Genomic DNA, 19,085 nt, shown 5'->3' with positions numbered 1-19,085 from the left:
TTTTTCTTTTTACATATTTTGTTAAAAGGGCAAATAAGGAATTCAAACAAAAAAAAAGTTATTTTCTGTTTTGTTTTATTCTTGGATCAGGCTTTAAAGGGTTAAGTATAAGACCTATTATTGCTTTCCTTTTTAGTTTTTGAAAATGGAAAGTGAGAGAAACTCTCAATTACATAAAATATCACAAGGCTAGAAATCAAATTCCCTACTGCAGTGATAGTGACACAAATGTAATGACAAGGTTGCAGAGGCCATGTATCGCTCAATGGCATATATTATCAGCTTTGATATTATCATTACTTTTAACTGAGTTTGTTGGGATCCCAGTTTCCTCATTAACCTCTTCACAATCTCCCTTTTTACTGTAAAACATAAATTAACCAACAACCAAATTCTGACTCTTCCCACAAAAGAGTACACATTTGCACACTGGGACATCAAGCGCATCTTCATAATTTCGTTTTTATGTTTTTTAAATGATATCTTGAAAAAATGCATGCACCTGAAGCACAAAATAGGAAAATGCAGCTTTACATTTTACCTAATATAAAATGAACACTTATTCATGGGCTTCCATATTAAACTCTTATTTAACAGCTGGGTAAGACGAAAGCATTGAATACATTTCAATCCATGATACTCTACTAAATCAGTTTAGTCTTTAACAAAGAGCAGATTGATTTGAACAGAAAAAAATGTTTTAAAACTAATTTTAACAACTTAAAAACAAAAGCTATTGGAGCTTTTTGAATAACCAGTGATATGTTTTCAGCTTTATCAAATATGTCATTGTCAATGACCAGACAAACCTGATCAATTCTCTCACTTTGTTGCATGACTAACGCCCATGGCAGCTGCTTTCCTGCCGCACACCTTTAATGATATTAGAAGATAAATGAGTGGCACTGCCTGTTATGACCCATAATGATACGCCTTGTCCTTTACAGTGAGCTAAACCCATTTTCTTCATGCCGTTTGGCCCTGCGAACGAAATTTAGAGACCCACAAGCAATCTATTCAGGGCTGCAACAAGCTAAAAGAATGTGACGTGCCAATGTTTTGGGGTGATTTTCATTATGTGTCATTCCATTCTAATTCATTTTCAATTGGGCCATAAGAGCTGTCGCCATGAGCGGTACAAAAGGCAAGGAGCAAGAGAAGGAGGATCTCGTTTAGCTTCCAAGACATCCCGAGGAAGAAAATAATGATCTTTATGAAGTTGCTTTAGACACAATCTGACAGCCGAGACAAAGCAAGAGGCTGGCCTTGTTCGAATCGATGCAGCCTCCATTAGTTTCCTAAAGAGTAGCATGTAATTTGTTGCTCTGGAGCGGCATGGCATTGGTAATATTCTTTTGCTCTAACACAAAAAGTTAATGCAGTATAGCCAAGGTAATGTCAAATTAAACCTACACTTGTGTCGGATGGAAATGGTAGAATGGCTAAAACACACTAGATCCATAAAGCATGACCGAGCCTGTTATCAGAGGCACCACATTTGTATCACAATGGCCTCCAGGGCCATGCTTTTGTGAAGGCAGAAAAACCTTGTTTCTATATCCATTGACTATGATCTCATGCACACAAAAGATCAGACTTTCTGAGTAGGTATTGATTAGCTCAATGAGCAGAGACAGAGTAATTGATTGAATGATGGCATAAATCCTCATCTCTACCTTTTACACAGCATGAAAGCACAAATTGAAACTGTGGAAGGGGAAACCAACTCGTACCAATTTCCTCAAAAATGCGTGGAGGCATTCAACTCAAGATACACAACAGTCACATAATAAATACCTGGGGAAGTTAGCCTATGAATAAACTGGACATAGGTTCTGGCTCTGTTCCCTTAAATCCCTTAGAATTTTTTTATCCCCATGAACTCACTATAAGTTCAGAACTGGATCTTCTTAGGGGAGGAACCAGTTTATGTTTGTGTGGCTGCCAGTGATGGACATGTTGCCAGTGTTGCAAAACATCCCAACAGAATCCGCCCTCCAAAGGATGAAAATGCTGATCTGATGGTATCTTTCTTCTCACTGACTGGCAAGCCGATAGACAAATGACCACTCGTCTCTAACCTCTCAAACTAGCCCTCCTTCCTATTTTTATCTTCAAGTCTTCTCTCTTCATTCAGTATATGTGTGTGCCTACACCCACATGACTAATTCATACAGCTCAGCTCCATCAGAGTGCAGTGACCAGAACAGATTCCCTGGCTAGAGGGTGAGGTTTTAATTAAAGATACAGCTGCAGTAACAAAAATTATCCAATCCCTTCTGTAATTTCCACCATCTCTACAAAAAGAGCACAATCTATGTTAGCTTCTGATATGTGCTACAATAAACTGTACTAGTTTTACTATTTAAAATCAGCATCTCATTAAGAGTAATATGCCTGAGGATGTAAGACATAGCTTTGCATGTTCAAGGTTTTATAGAGCATTTTAAACCTTTGTCTTCAAGCTTGAATTTCCAGGGCCTTGGGGACTTGAACACGGTACTTCATGGGTGGAAGGGAGGGAATGAAGTGTGTAAAGACCATGTCTTTTTTGACATCCCTATTTCCGAAGGCCACTGAGTCTCTCCAATAAAAAGCCAGGAGACAGAACATCGACACACACCGGCTTTTTATTAAGCTCCAGTTTCAACCACGGCCATTTTCTCTTTTTATTGTCTCACAGCACTGCCAAAACGGAATCGATAGGACTTTGGGAAAACTGGGTGCAAAAGTGCACACTCTATACTGTCCCACAATCAATGGGAGCTGTGAAAATTAGAGCTGTGAACACACACTAAAGATTTCAACACACACAAAAGACAACTGCTTGAGGTCACAGGGCATGGAAGGTTGGTTGTGGTAGTGGTGGGGGGGGGTGTATTTAGTCTGGTAAAGATTGCGCTAGAACACCACCACAGGTTTCTGCTTCAGCTGTGATTGATTCATCAAAGTGATTTAATTAACAAACCCTTTAGCTAATGAATCAATTAAGGCATTGATTAATGTGCATCGTCCATATAGATTGCAGCTGATACAGACCATTACAGATAAATTGTGCTCAATCTGAAGCAGTTTACATGTGGGGGAAATGCTTACCTACGTGCTTACCTGCTAAAAGGGGATTGAATTCACTGAGGACTTTGCCGAGTAAAACATGGAGATTGTGACATTGCGAATGCCTTTTAACGACACTGCCTGAAGTGCATTCAGCGTTCTGCAACTGTGGCACAAACTAAATTAATATTCAGAGGGAAAAACAAAACATGGCATCTGCAGATGGAATGATGAAATTGAAAAGCTCTAAAAAAATCTCTACAGCAAATAAAAAGAAGGCAAAAAAACATATCAAAAGGAAAACACCAAAAGCTGTCAGCATAATAGGAACTTGGGAAGTATATTTCATTCAAATTGGTATTTTATATTTGAGAATTCAAGTCTGTTTTGTCAGTCAAATCCCTAAGTAAATCCAAAAAAATATGTTGGTCAGGCGGTCGAAAAAAACTTTAAAAGACAGTAATCAATTTGTGTCCTGTTTGAAGGATGAGAGGAGCGTTTTTTTCAGCTGAAGTCCTTGGGAACCGGAACTGATTAGGCACAGATTCTAAAGAAGCAACCTTATCAAAGAATTTCAACAACCGTTTATGTAGTCAATCCTCTGACTACATAATAATATACATCTCTTAAAAGCAACAAAATATGCAGTTTAAAGGAGCTTCTGTTTAAAAGTCCTTCTTAGCTTGCTTTCTCCACAGGCCAAAAATGTTCAGAGCATGAAACCGAGCATTTACCAATGCTTGACCTAAATCTGCCTAAGGCTGGAGCTCCAAGCTGTGCAGTCATGCCAAAGGACGTAATTTCAATCTTTAGCATTTATTTTTCAAGAGGGGTTTCCAGGCTAAATGTAGATGATAACAGATGCCAGATTCAGTGCATGGACACACGTCTTTTACGCAAGCTCACATTAGCTGGCCCTATGATAATACTTAGAGTTTATTACCTCCAGTCACAGGACACATCTTTGTTTTTTTATTAGGCAGGCACTCCAAATAGACCACTTTTTCACACCATCTTTCTAAGTACTCACTATTAGATCATTTTCATTTAATCGGTTGATAGATTTTTTTAAAGATTAGACTATTCCCAAGTCAAATTACTGTTGGCACATGTTTAGTAAACTGAATAGTTTCTTCTTTTATCCAGGTTCTGACAACAGGGTGTAACAACTAGTATTTAGCTGGTGCCGCTTTATAAGGCTATAGTCCTGAGAGGAAAGCAAATGTGGGCAAAACCACAAACACACAAAAAACTATTTAAATTAGTTCATATCAAGAGAAATGTAATGGTGCATTTAGAAAAATCAGGGTGTCCGCAATGATTTCTGCAAGCCCCAGTTCACTGCTCTGCATTTTCGATGCAAAGTGTTTACACCCTGTACTGCACCATCAAGTAGGTGGAGCTTCAGGTGTGTGAACCTGAAACCCAACCCATATGTGAAAAAAAACTCAGCAAATAGACGGAATGGTTATCGCTTCATTAGCGGAGGTTTGTGCATTTAAAATAATCATTTGTAAAAAAAATAAAAAAAGATAGATTAAAAAAAGATGTGTGCTACTGCTGATTCAGAGATATTAAAGACTATTTTTTTAACATCACCCAGAGGTCAGCTATCCCCACATTAAGCTCCGAATTGAATCAATATTATCTAGCCTAATTATTTTAGAACTACTTGATTTCTGCAGGTAAAACTCGTTTGTGCTGATTTAGTTTTTAAAATAGAATTATTTTTAATTACGGGCAATGAATTAGCCATCCCAGCAGACATTAATGCTGTAATTGTTTAGTGACATAAAGTATTACATCATGTTATTCTTGTGCTGGCTATGAATATAACCAACATATTCTCATTATGAGTGCGTGTGAAATCGTAGGGAAAGTTATGCACACTATTTCGTACGTTTTTGGACGTTTTTCCTCAAAAAACCACATCAGTGCGCATGTGCTGGCAGACAGAAAAAAAAAGCCGACGGACGTAAAAATGGGAAAAACAGTGCAATCATCACTTATTCATGTCTCTAACTAAGTTGCTTGCTGTTTTATATCTTAGGGTTAGGGTTAGGGTCAGGGTTAGGGCTAATTGTAATTTATATTCTATATTCATGAATGGTGCGTCAGATGCGCATACGACGAACAAAAACGTCCAAAACTTACGAAATTACGGTGCATAACTTTTCGTACGATTTCACACGCACTCATAATGAGAATAGGTTGATATAACAGTGGGAATATTGACCTTATTTAGTGGATCCAATTATTGTTTAATATTTAGTAAATCACCAGCTTCTCAGACCCTTCGCTTTGGACCTGTCGTTACCCGTTTCATGCATGCATTCTAACAAAAGACAGTTGGAGGAAAAAACTTTCATTGTTTTTACTTATGCAGTCAGAACTAAACAGTCATATACTGTATCACACAGAAAATGCCACACTTTAAGCTGCCCCATTTTTTCATGCATCAGAATAAATAAAAATTAAGAAATAAATCTGCAGACACCACCTTGGCTGAAGGCTTTCAGTGTGTTTAGTTTAGGTTTACCCCAAATCCCCTAGTTGGTTTGCCTGACAGACCGTTGTTCCTCATTACATCCCATTATCAAGCAAAGCCAGCATAAACTACCCTTACATAAGATAAAGGAAATGCTGTTGACACCATACTGGAGAGCTATGAGTTATAACAGTGGTGGGTTGACTTCAAAATTTTGTGCCATTTGCACCCTTAACAAATCATACATGGATGGCCATTAAAAGTTTGGGGTTTACAAAGTTTCCTTTTTTATTGGGCCTTTCTTTTTATCTGTAGAATCTAAACCTAGAAAACCTTCAAAGAGAAATTACCACTTACAGGATATAGCCAACCCCTTACCCTTGGAAGCAGTAATGCTTCTCTTCTGGTCAAGTACAGAGTTTTATCAAAACCCAGAAATGCCACTCAATCGCGGTATATTAATATTTGCTAAGGTGCAGTTTTCTGGTATGAACCTGGTATGAACCTGAACGCATAACTTAAGAATATTTTGTTGGCAGGTAGCACCAAATTAATATTTTTGTATCTAAAATAAAGATGAACAAACATAAAAGAGAAACAAGCAATTGATGATTCAAATCCACTGAATGAATGCCTAAAAATAATATCAGGCACGGAAACTTAATCTTATGTTGAAAAAAGCTGTAAAAAATCGAATTTTTAAAAGTAAAATACAGTTCAAAGCCACCACATTTTATAATATTGTAAAATAATCTAAAGAGTCTACAGAGATTTTAGAGATGTAATTTAGAGCAAGACAGTTAGTTTGTTTCATTGACAAACAATGGAAATTTCGTTAGATTGCCCTCAATTCGGGAGTAAAGAGGAACAACCTTGCGAGCTTGTCAGGCTTTCTATTACTATGTGACAAATACCTCAGCCAATGAAGAGCAAAATGGGATTTGCTCCATTGACTGAATTATTGAAATGGACGTTTTGAGAGAATTATGGTGCAAAATCCCTTCACATTGCCAGTGCAAAGTGTCCCTTGATGTGTCTTATCCTAATCCACTATCTCTGCATTTTGTGATTGAACAAGAGCTGTACTCTGCACAAGAGTTGATTTGATGAGGTTTAAAATCTGCTTGCACTTGCCCATAGCCAACAATTATGTGTCTTTAGCTGACTAAAGTTCCCATCTTTGCTAGTTTGAAAAAAAACCTCTTACCAACCATCTAATAACACACCGCCCACACACACACATCTGTACGCTCACCTATATGCATGAAAAAAAACACCAGGGAGGATCAATCTGTACCATAGCAAAGAAGAAACTAAAAATACATTTGCTTTCTCTTCCTTTTGTTCCAATTCACAAAGGAGATAGTAGCTATTGGACAATCGGGATGCTCTCCAAAAGGGGATACGTGAGAAAAGACTAGATGGGGTCTGTTCTTCAGGCCTCTTGCACATGCCTTTTATTATCCTCGTCCCCAAAAGACTGTCACTAATGCAGTCCTTTGAATTCATTTTATCAGTTCGCATTATTAGGCCTCACAGCCAGTTTTGACCTTGCTCATTCTTGCAGCCTAAATTGTGCATTTTCTCAACCCTCCTTTATGTAACTCATCTTGGTATCTTTCCAGTAGATTACAATAAAGGCCTTTCTGAAAATCCCAATGAAGTTAAAGTCCATCTTTTTTTTTTTTTTTGTCATGCGGTGACCAGCAGCTTTTCCCCTTTAAAGTTGAAAGCTATTTGATATCTTGTCAGAATGCAAAGAAATGCAAGCTTTAGGGAAGAAAAAAAACCTTGGTTTTAAAGCACAACATGATACAGACAAACAACTCAGCAGTCAAGGTCAAAAATATTGCATTGCCTGTCAACAAACTCAGCAATGCTGATGGTCGGAATCTAATGAGCGCCCCTTCCATTTACACAGCCATGGGCAGCACTTTTTTGTACTGCACCATGGCCACAAAACAGTCCCTCTGACCTCTGATTAAAACCGAACAACATATTGCACCTAATTTTGGCTATATTTTTGTCATATCTTCAAATTATAGAGCCGGATAAGCCTCATCTCTGCCTGGCGTTATTTTGCTGTAACCACAACAACATAGAATTTAGTTATTTAATGAACACAGTGGAAACATACATTTCTGTTCTACATTCAAAAAAAGGTAAATTATCTCAAAATTATCACAAAACATGCCATATTCCATCTCAAGTTGTTTGGACCATCATTATCAAAGAATGCCCATTATCACTACACTACACTTCGAAAGCAATTGATTCAACCTTTATAACATTGTCACTAACTCGCTTGGCAGCTGAGAATTGTAAGACTGGTAGGTTTACTGTAACCTTTGGCTTTTCAGAAATCACTTTGGGGTCCTGGGTAGAAGGGCTAGAAGGGGCTAAAGACTTGATTTGGTTGTGCTCTTTATTGGGTTTCCTTTCCTCTGTGAGATTTTGTACACAGAAAAACTCCTAAATAAAAACATGAGATAAAACACTTGCAGCCATTGGAGATGAAGATGCTTCTCTTCTGGGTTTTACACAGTTCTAATCTTCTCATACTCCATTTCCTCTTTCATCCTTTGAAGGATCTATTATTTTGACAGCAGCTATTATTTTAAGGATGTCTGGACCTTTTTTTTGTTTAAGGTATTGAGCAAATCCTTTCAAGAACCTAACTTCTAAGGTTATCCTGTTGCATTTCATTGACACAAGAACCCTTTAGTGATGATGAACAAGCAAGGAGATGGACTCACTTTGAGGGAACTGTGCTGGCTATGAATTTGCAAATGTGACTGAAGCTATATTGTAGATTCATTCACCAACTATACAGGTGGAGCGGTTGAGCATATTTACTTTTGTTTCATAATATTATTCAAGAAATGTATTTAAAAAAAACCTAAATGAACATAAAGCCCACAAAAATATAGATGTGTCCTTCCTAACTTTTTTACAATTGTGATAAAAAGATTGGAGGAATGCATCGTGAGGTCTTTTAAACATGCAAAACCATAATCTCTTTGGTTGGACCTTTTCATGTAAAGCGTTCATTACTGTATGACCTCAATATCCACCCTGTACTGGAGGCAGTAGACTGGACAGCATGTCATCTTAAGTTTGGCTTTTCAAAAATTCCACAAAAGAAATGGATGACTGTCTTTATAACAGATTGCTTACCCTCTGGGTTTGCTTCCATCAAGGGAATAAGAAGTGCTTTTTCTTTTTCTGAGCAAGCTTCATACTGTACAGTAATTCCTCAGCTTTGCACCATTAGACTTTCATAAGGAACAAGTGAGCTCAAATCTCTTGCAGGAAGATCTCCCCACAGACAGATGTGATTTGTATTTATTGTGCCGCATTGTAGGTGGAATTAATGACTGGTTGCAGGGAATAATCTGCCAGGCGGAAACATCAGTCAAGTTGTGACTCATTAAACCACACGCCATTCACAGTTGAATGTCAGCAAATGAAACTCCATTAATTATCTCATTCCCCCCCAAAAAAGGGCTCAACTGCTCAACCATGATGTAGTCATGTCTGCAAGGCCAAAGTGGACAGGGTGCGTAACTGAAATCAATCTTTAGGTAAATATTTAAGGGATCAGAAAAGAAAAATGCAAGGTTAAGGGATGTAGATTAAAATTGCTTGACCTTAATGTTACCCTAAAGCTAGACTATAGTGCCATCTATTGAGAATGGGAATTTCTGCTGTTTATTGGGCACTGGTATACATTGTATTTTCAGATTAATGGAAATGATTATAAACAAAACCAGGTTACTTGTTGATGAGGCGTGCTTTCTGTCAAATAACCCAGATTCTGGTTGATTGGTCGCTTTTAGAGCAAAAAAAAAGTGCAAACCTGACTGCAGTGGAGACCCCTCACTTTTTATAAGTTAAAAAAAAGATCGTTGCGCATAAGAAAATATCTAAGACTGGAATGAATACGCAAGCAGTTTACCTTCTTTTAAGAGGCGTGAGTGGATGAGGAGGATAAGAAAGCAGCAGATCGCCGCTCCGGTCAGTGCCCACGCAACGCGGAGCAGCTGCATCCTGGGCGTCTGTGGGAGAAGATTTTGTCGCGGACCTACAGAGCCGGTGGTTGGAAAGGTAGAGGGGGATAGACACTCCAAATCAGCTTGCAGACAGGCACTGATTCATTCTCAGGCGGGAAAACTATCTGAATCGTCCAGTTTTTAGATGAAATTCCACAAGAAATAATAATAATAAAAAAAGAATAAACTAAAAGAAAATAATCATAATAATATGCGCGCTACAATTTGCGTCACAGCGGCTCCAAGAGGGGCGATTAACCCCCAATCAGTAGTTGAGGGGCTTGCATCGTAAATTCCTTAGTTTTGCTTTATTTGAAAGGTTATCTTCTATCATTTGATCAGAAATGCGAGCTGCTCCCTCTTCCGAGTGCGCACGGCGGCTCCACGGGCGATGATCACCGCTCTCCGCTGCATGTTACGCACATCTCTCCCACTGCTTGAGAGCTAGAGGCGCACACTGCCAGCCAAAGTCGCCTCGCATTTCCCCCCTCCCTCTCTATTTCGCTTTCTTTCCTCTCTCTCTCTCTCTCTGGCTCCGTATTTTCTCTTCACCTCTCTCGCTCGTATCAGTCTTAAGCAACTCTCACCTTTTACGCACAGCAACTGTCAGGGTAAAAGCGCAGCTGCAACATCCCATCAGAATATCCAAACATCAGAGACTAAATTTTGCACACTTTTTTTTTTTTTTTTTTTTTTTTTTGCAAATGCTCAGCTCCCAAAAATTGCCAGGATAAATTTTTCTTAGAGGAGACAGATTTTCCCCCACCACCTCCTCTGCTTAGCTCCAGGTTACGTCACGACTCCTCCAAATAATTTCCTCTAGCTATAACGCATGGTTCTAGCATTGGAATGCTTCTTTCTGTAGGACTCACTCAGACTGAGGTGGTTATATTTCAGCAGAAGATTCACCTCATTGTTAAAATGCTTCTGTGTTCTGACAAGAGTTTATACTCTGCACCTTACATGGGAGTCCTGCTCACATGGGATTAGAGATTGCTTATATCTTTGATTAATCAAGCTTGGGTGACTCTTTTAAAAGACTAGTCAACACAAACAGATCCCAAATATAAGAACCATTACTGCTTTGTAGGAAAGATGATGCCTCTTCTGTAAGGTAAACAACATTTAAAAAAAAGTAGGAATCTTGCTGGGTTTAAGAAAAAAGGAAAATTTCAGGCTTATCTCTTAGAGAACAGACTTTATGCATTACTTCACCAATTTGTGCTTAAAAATGTGTGCTTTTTGATTAATTAATCAAATACGCTACAAATTCTAAGTGTATTTTTAATCCGTGCAAACCTAAAAGAAATATGGTGCAAAACATGCTCCTAATAGTCACCCACAGTGGAAAAAAATAGGTACAAATGTCTTAAAACAAGTGTATTTAACCTTAATTTGAGTAGATAAATGAGATGATTTTCCAATGGAATTATTTTTTTTTCTTAAAATAAGATAATTAGATTATGCACTTGAAATAAGACAATGCAATTACCATACTGCTACACTTGGGAAAGTAAAATCTGTTGGGCTCTTTTTGGCATCAAGACAATTATTCGTATTGCCACATTGCCAGACAGGACACTGTATAAAAAAAAAATAAAAATCAGACAATGTGGTTGTGTTTTCTTATTTTAAGTGTAAATTGTCTTGTTCCATTGGTAAAATGTCTTTTTTACTTTCTCAATCCAATAACCATCCATCCATTATCTGACAGGCTCACAAGCGGGTTCTCTCCGGTTACTCCAGCTTCCTCTCACAGTCCAAAAACATGACCGTTAGATTAATTGGCTTCTCTAAATTCTCCTTAGGTGTGAGTGTGTGCATGAATGGTTGTTTGTCCTGTTTGTCTCTGTGTTGCCCTGCGATGGACTGGCGACCTGTCCAGGGTGTACCCCGCCTCTCGCCCGTAGACAGTGGGAGATAGGCACCAGCACCCCTCGCAATCCAATAACAAATGCACTTATTTTAAGGAAAAAATTACTTATCTAGATTTCGATTTTTTATCAGTGCAGTTAGTAAAGAGATCTGACTGAGTGTAACTCCTTGGTTTTCTGAGAATGATTAAAGGTTTTTCTTGGATACTGGTAATGAAAAAAAAAACAAAAACATAATGCTGACAAGTTTACCCCAGACTGATCAGGGCTGAACTTTAAGGTTGGGTCAGATTATTGAGCAACACCTTAAGATATTTAATCCATCATCCAAAAATCGGGTGTCGTACATCCGCAAACTAAAATGGAATTCCATAAAAGGAACATTTGTTTACATTAGTAATTAGTAATCAGGAGACCAACCCTGCCACTGGAGCATCTAATTGAGAACCAATCACCAGTAGGAAACCAGGACAGTGCACCACAGTAAATCCAGGTGGTGGCAGCATCATGCTGTGGGAATCCTTTTCTTCAGCATAGAAAGGGAGGCTTGTCAGAATTGAAAGGATGATGAATAAACAGGGTAATCAGACGCTTTACAAGACCTAACACTGGGGTGAAGCTCTGTCCTCCAGCAGGGCAATAACACTGAACATGCAGAAAATGATGGAAGCTGTGCTGGTTAGACACATACAGTAACCCCCACCCATCCCCCATAAAAAAAAAGAAATATATATGGAATTTGTGCGGCATAAACGGTTACAAAGAGGAAGAGCCCAAGACATGAATCTATTGCCCCTCTGAACAACAATAACAGCAAAAATAACTTACCAATGTCAATAAGGTTGGCTTCCACAGCTATCAGATCTAATTAGATGTTAACAATCTCTGTGGGGCCCAAAGCAAGTGTGTATTTGACTGTGCCCTCGTCTGTTTGTGTATGGCAAAGTTTGCACATGTGCACTTGCATCAATCCATCCAACCACTGCAAAGGAAGGTAATTAACAGAGATGTAATCTCTGCTAGGATTTGGTGTGGAAAGACTTTATGTTTGCTTGTGGCTTGTGTGGGAGTGAGAGCCTGACATTTTCACATACTGAGCCTATAGCAGCCTCAAAGAGCTGCAAATGTGAGTTTGTGTATGTGGAGAAAGGCTAATTAAGTGGGAAAACTGGGAAAACAAAACAGTGACTCTGCAAAATAACAAATTGCAGGATCACACAAGGACGCCATCTTTCCTGTCATCTCATCTGACATGTTTTAGTAGAGACAAAACAGAAACAAAATATGCTTAACATTTGCAATAAGTCTTTTCGAATCAATTTTACCTGTTTTTATAAATGTAAATTCAAGATTTTTATTAAATAAAACAGTCTAGAAAGAAGTACCTTTTGTCATTATTACCATGAGACTTAATGGATTAAATTACTCAAAAACAACATATTTCCTTTGTAGAATATTTAGATTAAATAAACATAAACACTAACAGAGAATTTATGCGTGAAAACCTAGCTCAAGGAAAAAATACAATAAATGGTAAAGTGGGGCCAACTAATCAAACCACAAACACACTAGATGCTACATTGCAGTAAAAACTTGCTTAGCCCCAAACAGATTTGTTTTTTTAATTGCTTTGAAGTGCTTTAAAATGCTTATGGCCATTTCTTATAAATTACTATAGGACTAAGTTAGTCTGAGTGAATACAAAAAAGCTATCCATAACAGCTTCTCCGAAGGGAAAACGCAAGTAACTTCAACACCTAATAGCTTATTGCGCTGCCCTGCCCTTTTTTAGGATAACTAGAAAATTGTTTCATGAATGGGGTTGAACTGTGAAGAAACTTGCTTCCAAAACTGTATTAATTAAGCCTTACTGAGGGGATTTTTCAGCATTAAAGACCCGTTTAACTTAACACCGCAGCATTTCAATCTGATTTAAGACCAAATTCAAATAGGCCACTCCAAAACCTTAATTTTAATTTGTTTTGATAATTGTTTTTTTTTTTTTCTTTTAATAATTAAAGATACTTTCCACTCTACTCCATTGTCTAACTTTTCCTTGTAATGTTTTGCATCTGAGATGCTGTTTCATATTAGGGTAAATGTAACTCTTTTCAAAAAGTAATAGTTTTTTCCATTTCTAATCCCATTATTTTGTTTTTCCCCAGAAGTTTAGGAGAATTTCAAGATTAACCAGTATGGAAGGTCCTTCTCTTAACTTTCTCTCACTGTAAAGTTATGCTTGATGCATGTGCAAAATGTGTGCAGCTTTTGTACTTTGTGCAATTTTTCCACTTGTGTCCAGGACACAGACCAAAAGCTTACACCACATTACATACAGAAGTAGAAAACATAGCTTTTTCCAACTTTTTCCAAGCCTCTTCATGTCTCTCAAGAGTAACGATAACTTTATTACCAAGAATTTTTAACAATCTGTTGGTTGTAGTGCTATTTATAAGCTAAATCCCAAGATTTCTGTAGATGTTTGTATTTGCAAACCCTAAACGATAGGAGCTGTTGCTCATCCACCATGATTTTCAAAGCTTAGCTGTCTGCACAGGTACAAAAGTTCCTAGGTGTGCTGGAAAGCTAAAATAATGTAAATTGGTCTTGTAAACCTAAATATTAAATCATAACTATGTTTAGCTTTCTGTATGATGCATTAATTCACCCATGAATTATCTCTTGCAGCTAACACTTCATAGCACCCTAAACAAACCATCTAAATAGTGAAACATGTCGGTGGCAGCACCATGGTGTGGGAACTTTTTTCATCTACAGCTCACAGAAGATTAGGGCTAAACTTATGACAATACCAGCAGACTGCAGATCCCTAAATGCAATTAGTAAAGCTCTTAAAAGGAGGTGCAAATCTAACCTCTGAAATTACACTATGCTAATTTCCGCAATGACCAAAGCTGTACAATGTGTTAAGCTTTACTTTCTATTGCGTATATAGTTTCTTTTTTTAATTGAATCTAATGTTAATTTTGTAAAACCTGAATATATTGTCTAGAATCTCCGCTGCCTTAAGGAATAACCCGACTAAACTTTGTTGTTGGGTTATTTTATATCTAATATATTAGTTAAATTTAATATAAATAAAAATAAATATTTATCAGTTACACATTATTCACCTTCACTGCTTCTACTTTCTCCTGCTGTCCACCCATGCCATGTTCCTTTGCTTTCCTTGCCAGGAGCCAGGAGAGGCGTTACTTGCTTTGTCCTTTGTGCAGGTCACTGGCTGTATGCCAGCCAGAGCTCATGCCAATAAAAGCTGTGAGTAATGGCCTAAAACTTCTCCATTCACTGTGTTTCCCATTATTTCCCTTCAGCCAATAAATCTGAAGGTCTTAATCAGTGGAAAAACTTGTTATATACAGCCTGCGTCTTGCTGGTTGTCTGACAGTAAGTTTCTTAATTTTTAATCGAAGATAAAAAAAATATATATACCGTATAAAAAAAGAAGTTGAGGCAGCCCCTCCTCCCAACCCCCAAAAACAAGACTTCCTCCTCAAACAGGTGGTAGTAATATTGTTTAGGCAGAGGAACACACTGCTGCTGTCAAGAAACAAAACTGCCTTTGGGCCTCTGAGATCAGCTGGTCTCTGATTTAAGTCCCTCAAGTACCTAATAAACCAATAATTGAATAAATGTTACAAAAACCCCAATTACCGTGAAAAGAGGTCGCAGCAGTGTGGGGTGATCTTTCAGGGATATTAATTTATCCAATAATTCATGGATTAAAATGCATTTAAAAGGCCCCCTTATTTCCCTGTATATTTTAGCTTAATGTTATCATTAACAAACTAAAAACAACAAAAAAAGCAGGATGAAGATAAAGTTAAAGGCAGCATTTTCTGTACCGTGAAAACTGGGTATACTTTGCTAAACTTAAATATGACTTTGGGTTTGGACAGGAGAGGCTTATGTTAACATTTTTTAGTGAGTTTTGCATGAAAACACTGATTAATCTGTTACAAAAGCTCCTGATACAAATGACTGGTACAGTAGCACAGTTGATCTCCTCTTTTGAAACCCCCATATGGTCTTAGAAATGAAGCCTAAGCTAAAGTTCAACTGAAGAAACTAAATTACCTGCCCTCATCATCAGAGACTCATATGCCTCTGACTCTGGACTCTTACTGCCTTCCCTGTCTCATCACAACCTCTCCGACAGAAGACTGCCATGTTGAGCCTGGTTCTGCCAGAGGTTTCTTCCCAAAGCGAAGTTTTTCCTCTCCACTGTCGCTTCCTTCTTGCTCATCATGGACATGTTCATGCAAACCTGTGTTTATCCAAGCTGGACATCTGTCTTCTGGGTCCGAGTGAAGCACTAGTCTCAGCTCATGCAGTCTACTGGATCTCTCCATACAGCTCAAAAACACCGTCTCTCCAACCAGCAGTCTATGGACTTAACCAACTCCATCTATCTCCACTCCACCACCAGTTTCAGGACTAAGAGGAAATATCCCTGTTCTCATACACCTGCTTATGCATATTAAAATAAAATAAGCGGTATTGTTTTCTGCCAAGGCCTGAGCGCCAAAGTCTTAAAATAATTGTATAAATTAAATTCTTCTAATTGTCTTTTTCTTTCCCTGTGAGTTTTTCAGATTGAAATGAGGGTGGAAGTTGTCCCACCTCTGTTTCTCCCCTACTTGCTAGATTAAATGACTTGTATAGGTACAACTTGGCTTGGTGGATTTAAGAAGTGACTTGTTTTTTCTTGAAGCCAACTGCAGGACTGGAAAGCATGAACATGAATCCAAAAGCAGTTTGTGCCCAAAAATGGGCTTGACCAACAACAGTATTCCTGCAAAGTATTTCTCCGCCTTCATCGCCTTGAAAAGAATGGCATAGGGAGACTTGTGCTATAAATGCAATGCATAGTGCTAACATCTTTGATGAATGGCATACAGTATATTATTTTACCACATAGGTGGCTTGGGGAAGGACTTCTCTGTTACCTCATGCAGTAGTTTAAAAAAGATATGGAGCTAAACTATTTAAGATAAGCCCCATATAATCAATTTAGCTTAATCCACTCATTCATAAAAGTTTGATATTTAGATGCTGTTTTATACAGTATAGAGGAAGGCATTGAGATGTGTTTTTCCTTAGGTGTAGTCATGCTGCAAATCTAACTATTGAAAATGTGGGAGCCAATCAGCTATTCAATGTCAAAGGGTTATTTAAGTAGGCATAATGCAACTTATAGAAAAAGGAAAAAATCATGATAATAAAAAGTAAATCAAGCACTTATACAACCTAAATCTAAACGAGACAAAAAGTTAAAACGAAAAAAACACATATTACATGACTGGCAGAATGTTGTTCCTCTTACTGTCAATCACTTGGTGTACATAGGAAAGAAAACCAAGAATCTCCTAGAAAGTAATCAATCAAACAGCCCCATGTCAAATTTCTGTCATATTCATGTCTTGGTATATGGGAAACGTATCTCAGAAGAGATGTCAGTTAATTATTCTCTGCACAGTGTGTGTGGGTGTGTGTCTCTGTGTGTGAAATTGTCTGATATATCTTATTGGGAAACATGACGAAAGAAGGAAATCTAAAGATAGAAAGATGAGCTCTAAAGATACGGCTGTATAAAAGGGCTTATTCTTTTCTGAGACGTTTTGATCAGCTACCTAAAATAAAGAATAAAAAAACTATTAAAATGTATAAATAAGAGAAAAAATGCACAGGAATAATTTTATTAGGATTCCTGTACCTTATTAAACCACAAATAGAAAAGTTTTTGGGGTACGATTGCAAGCAGAGAGCCTATTGTACTGAGACACACATGGATCCATATCTGTGTAGCTGTGTAAATATCGTTTCCCTTTTACAATGCAGGCAGCTTTTCTAAATTGTCATTTGCAAAAAAACAACACCAAAAAAAAAAAAAACGGCATCTAATTCTGACAAAGAACAAAAGTTTAACAATAGGAGCAGACTGCTACTGAAGTACACACATTATTAAAACATCCATTCATAATACTTTTTTTTAGATTTATCTCAACTTAAATCATTTTTATAAGAAAATCAGAATTGAGGTAGGAACAAAGCATGGCACAGAAAGCCTATCACAGCTCAGTTCACTTTCAAAGCGCACAAATTAAAGTATCAAGCTGACTTCATCATTTAAATATTGATCAACTTTAGTAATGAAAATGTCATATTCAATCTGTTACCAAGTAATGAAAAATCAATACTCTATCAGCCTTAAATGAGTCACACTTTTATGCTGTTCGGAATTGATTGAGCGAAAGTTAACAGATGCGAGTTTCAATTTTCATACCAATCGTTTATAAGCAGAACATCTTCCCCAATCAGGAAAAATGGGGGCCTGGCAAAGGATGGAAGGAAATATGTGCTTATGTCTGCATATATGTGTTTATACAAAGAAATACAATTAAATATCAAGACCCCTCGACTCTGATGAGTTAAACACCATACCTTAAAAGAAAGTTTAAAATTATTTTCTTGATAATGAAAAGCAATGCAATGGAAATTGAAAAGCAGCAATAGCCTTTCAACAGAAGGAGCTCCACTGGCTTTTCTACCCAAAACAAAGATTCAATTTTCAAAACATTCTAGATGATAATGATATTTAGCAGCAGCCTTGTCTGGGAGGAGGTAAAAAAAAAACATAGATGAAGGGAAAAGAGCAGTCTCCTCTCTAGATTGCTGTAACCTTGAATACCCCTGTCACATCTGAATTCATCCTCAAGTGAATAAAAAAGGTACTTTGGAAGAAAAAAGATGGTTAGATGGCTATAAAAAGACGGAAAAAAAAGAAAAAATTGAAAGGAGATTTAACATACCCAGGTAGTCATAAAAGAGGGGAGGGGTTGAGACATGAAAAAACTAATTTTGATCTCCAGGAGAACGATGATAGACGTCTTATAGAACGACATTAAGGTTTACAAAATTTACAGAAGCGCTTCTGCAAAATTTCAATCAAACCGTGAATGTTTATCACAGCAGACAGCTGCAGATTCTGACTTTTAGGTAAAAGTGTTAGAAACAATGAGTCTAATGGTATTCTAGACCTTTAAAATTAGGTATGCAAATAAATGCAATTAAGTAAATTAATCTTGGTTTAGAAAAAAAGCAAAAGGGAAGGGGGTAAATACTTGTTTTCACTTATTCTGTGCAGCAAAGGGAAAAGTCCATTTGCTATACTGATAAAACCACCTAGCCAGTTTCACACCATAAATAATACTAGTTTAACTATCAAATACATTTTAGTGAAATGGTTAAAGTCAAAGCAACCTTAGAACTGTACTAACTTAAAAAAAAAAGATCAAGTTCAACTTAACTTGATGCTGTATTCTAATGTTAACTGTGGACTATTAAAGCTTCCCTTATTTATAGCTCATGCTGGAGACATTGTGTTAAATACACAAATAAATAAAGAGAAGTAGGTGGGTATTTTAGCTCCTGCATTTCATCATTGGCCATTCATCACAGCTATCCTTGAACGGCTGTGGAGTGTGGAGAGCATAGTATATTCCAGTCAATGTCAGCTGCAACACCTAATGGGAAGCAATAACATTTTCTGGAAATGAAGGGTTTCAGAAATGGACCGCTTTGAATATTGATTTT

General features: G+C 37.4%; 1 protein-coding gene across 3 annotated transcripts in view; it reads right to left on the bottom strand.

Moving 5' to 3' along the window:
* tafa5a (TAFA chemokine like family member 5a) overlaps positions 1–19,085 on the bottom strand; it is a 212,862-nt gene that overhangs the window by 141,993 nt on the left and 51,784 nt on the right. Inside the window, exon 1 of one of the 3 annotated variants that reach the window (XR_005279759.1) lies at positions 9,501–10,091. The exons of the other annotated variants lie outside the window; for them this stretch is intronic. The gene's annotated coding sequence lies outside the window, so the exon portion shown is untranslated. Of the gene's footprint in view, positions 1–9,500; positions 10,092–19,085 lie in introns of those variants that run through there. 3 annotated transcript variants of the gene reach the window in all.

This window comes from Cyprinodon tularosa, unplaced genomic scaffold, assembly GCF_016077235.1.
Source record: "Cyprinodon tularosa strain WSP-4 unplaced genomic scaffold, ASM1607723v1 ctg92, whole genome shotgun sequence".
In the NCBI taxonomy this organism is placed as follows: Eukaryota; Metazoa; Chordata; class Actinopteri; order Cyprinodontiformes; family Cyprinodontidae; genus Cyprinodon; species Cyprinodon tularosa.
The sequence above is the reverse complement of the archived record's forward strand: the minus strand, read 5'-3'. Positions and strand labels throughout refer to the sequence as shown.